The sequence below is a fragment of the Saccostrea cucullata genome, unplaced genomic scaffold, assembly GCF_032062105.1.
Source record: "Saccostrea cucullata isolate Sc308-1 unplaced genomic scaffold, CSIRO_AGI_Scuc_v1 ctg532, whole genome shotgun sequence".
Lineage (NCBI taxonomy): Eukaryota > Metazoa > Mollusca > Bivalvia > Ostreida > Ostreidae > Saccostrea > Saccostrea cuccullata.
In genome coordinates, this window is record NW_026936742.1 from 678338 (window position 1) to 681763 (window position 3426).

Below are 3426 nucleotides of genomic sequence, written 5' to 3' on the forward strand. Positions count from 1 at the left end.
CTTTGAATATTTCAGCTTAAGATGGTTCCTCTGTTTCAATTTCTAAATCAGGGTCACTTCCGGTTGTGCTCCAGCTTGTTAGGCTTTGGGCGATTTAACACTCCTTCAAAATTTTACCTCCATCTTTTGGATGTAATGGGGTTGCCTTTCTTGAATTTCACCTGTCATGCATATTTGTTTTCTCTTTCCACTCATTTTTTGTTATTTGATAGAAATCTCCAAATCTTCATTCAGGAGGAGGCTTCTCAGCTATTTCTATATAACTTTTACGACCTTTCTTTGATTCTTTCTTTACATCTCAATGACAATTGGGATATTGTTCTCTTTTATATTTTCAGTGTGTATTACAAAACTTAAGTTTTGAGGTTTTTTCTTCTGTGAAGGATTTTCCAGTTATCTAGTATAATCCATATCTTGTGCATCTGCCTTTTAAACTCTAAAGTTCTCTTGATTGTTTCAATAAAGACTTTGCAGAATTTACCCAAGTTCTCGTCAACACTTCCTTGTTCTAAACATCACCACATTGTAGGACCTGAAATTTGAGTTCTAATCTTAAGTCTTAATTGTCTGTTTGCTGGAACCGTGTTCCAAAAATCAGTGGCCATAAATTCTGTATAAATATGCCATTCACATTCATACTTCCTATATATATCCCTCCCTATAAAACTTTCATAACCTGATTGTCCCTTCTTCCAGAATACACAATAACTTCACTTGTACTGCTAATATTCTTTCCAAAATCTGCCCATCTACACTCACTTATACCTAGTGCAAGTAAAATGTTTTCCTTCATCTCTCTCAGTACTTCAGTCTGTTTTACCTTTCCTATTTCATACATGGTACCTTCGTTCCAGAAACCGACTCTCATTTTAGTTTGTGTGTCCAATATACATGTGCACCTACTTCTCGTGTGGACCATTTCCTGTCGGATTTCACTATTCACAGTCAAATACTAATATGCAGCATTCTTTTTCGTAATTGCTATGTTTTAAAGGAAGTTTAAATTATCCCCTTGGACAACCCTAACCCGGAGAACTATGATAATTTTTGTATAGTTTCCTTCAACTACATACTGATCTATGCCCCGTGGGGATCCGGGTTGGAATATGTCCTCAGTACCCCTTTGCTTGTCGTAAAAGGCGACTAAATGGGGCGGCCCTTCGGATGAGACCGTATAAACCGAGGCCCTGTGTCACAGCAGGTGTGGCACGATAAAGATCCCTCCCTGCTCAAAGGCCGTAAGTGCCGAGCATGGGCCTAAATTTGCAGCCCTTCACCGGCAATGGTGACGTCTCCATATCAGTGAAATATTCTGGAGAGGGACGTTAAACAGAATATAATCAATCATAATCATACTGATCTATGACTTTCTATGGCTGTCGAGCCTAGACCTTCCTATGTTTTTTTTTAAATTCGATCCCCTATGTAACTGCCAATCTCCAATGCAAAGTTGTCGTTCGTTCCTCTCTCTCAGTGTAACTGCCTTTTCTTGTTAACGTCCTTAGCTAAGCGGTTTTCTTTATGAATCGGCCTACTAATTAGCATTTCCTTTTCCCAAAGGTGACCTCAAGGCAGCGGCGGTTTGTTTTTGCTATTTACCCATTGCTTAGAGCTAGAATTGCAGGTACCAAAGCATATCCACTGATGGGCCATGCATGCCGTGTATTTTGGGTCTTAGTCTCCTCCAAGACCCTGTGGTTCATCTGCTACCTCAAGGAAGGTCCCATATTCTGAGTCACATATATTACTTACTGTGGAGAGGCTATACCTGTCTGTAAAGACTTGCTGAAATTAAAGCGAGAGTGACACAGACAAAACACACCGTACGCATCACACAGCCATTATAGCAGATCTAATACAATATTCTGATTGAATAAACATCGGGCTCGGGGACAGTGATGTCCTCTTCCTTAGGGTATTTGGGCCCCTCGAACTGAATTCTGTAATCGCAGATCACCATCTTATGTCTTGAAAACATAATTACCTCACCTCATCGAAGCGGGGTTATATGATACCCTCGGCGTCGGTGTCTCATGTTCATTCATTCATTCATCTTTTATTTCCTCATTACGGAGATTAGAATCAAACATACAACAAAAGTTACAAAAAAGTGGAGACATATATGTACATAAATGTAATGAAAAGAGATGAATTAATCGAAAGGAAAATATTTACATATATTTTAAATGTGAAAAAGTTTTAAACAACTTGATGGAAATTATGTTACGCAAGGAGTCTATTGTAGACTCCACAAGACGTCACTATGTGTTTTGAATTCAGTTTCCTAAACTCAGTTTCCTCCGTTTGAGTAAGGACTGTCAGTGTTTGTTTTCCTAGGAGTATTAGGAAAAGGTCATCCTCTGGGAGGCCGCTGAGTTCCGCTTCCAGGTGTATGGGAAAAGACCTGGACAAAGAGTTCCACCAGTTGGAGTGCTGTGTTGTTAGTGCTGGACACGAGACGGTAGCATGCGAGAATACATCGGTAATAATGCGTCCACACAACATACAGGTTATCGGGGTCTGTAGGGGTTTGGAAGCTATGAGTTTAAAAGTAAATTTCAGGTTTTGAATTTCACTGAAGGAATTGGTGTATTGCCACATAAGAATTGGATTGGATGTGCAGAAAACAGTATTAAAGCGAAAAAAGTCCAGATCGTGATCTGTCCGTTCAATCCGTTGAAGAGTTTGGTACTTGTAGACAGATGAGCGTACAATCGATTTCCAGGCGGATTTTGACGGGAATGATCCATCTGAAAGCCAAGTATTTAGGAAGTCTGAAATTTGGTAGGTCTGGAGAAGATGTAGGACATCAGGAATAAATCCCATCTGGGTCTCACTTATATGGTACAGAAAGGAAAAGAGGCGTGAGGTAAAAATCTTTTTAGGGAGGAAGTCAGGGTTCATCCGGCAAAGTCTTCCTAAAAAGAGGAGTTTTCTGTTTTCTGTTTTCGAGTATCGATTTCTGCATTGATTGGTAGAATGTTCATGTATTGTACGCAGATATCCGATCTTGTAAGTTTTGGAAGGTTAAAGATCTGCTTGCAGATTCCGTGTTGGAAAGTGTTAAGACGTCTCACGTCTTCTTTAGTCATGTGGTTCCAGGTCTCGCGTCCGTAGAGAACAGATGGTAACACCACTGTTCGGTATAGGTGAGCCACCGTCGGAGGGTTAACACGGGATATAGCTAGGTCGGACAAAGCGTAGAAGGATTTCCATCCTTTGGAGCATGCGTGAGAAATTCGAGATTTGGATTTTGTATTAGAGCTGATGGGTATACCCAAATGTTCATAAACCGTTCCGTATTGAATTTTGGATTGACCTAAGTAAATGTCTACTGCTGCGGGCTGTTTTTGGGTTCTTGCACGGAATGACAGAATAGATGATTTAGATGCGTTGAATTCGAATCGCCATTTAGAGGCATATTTA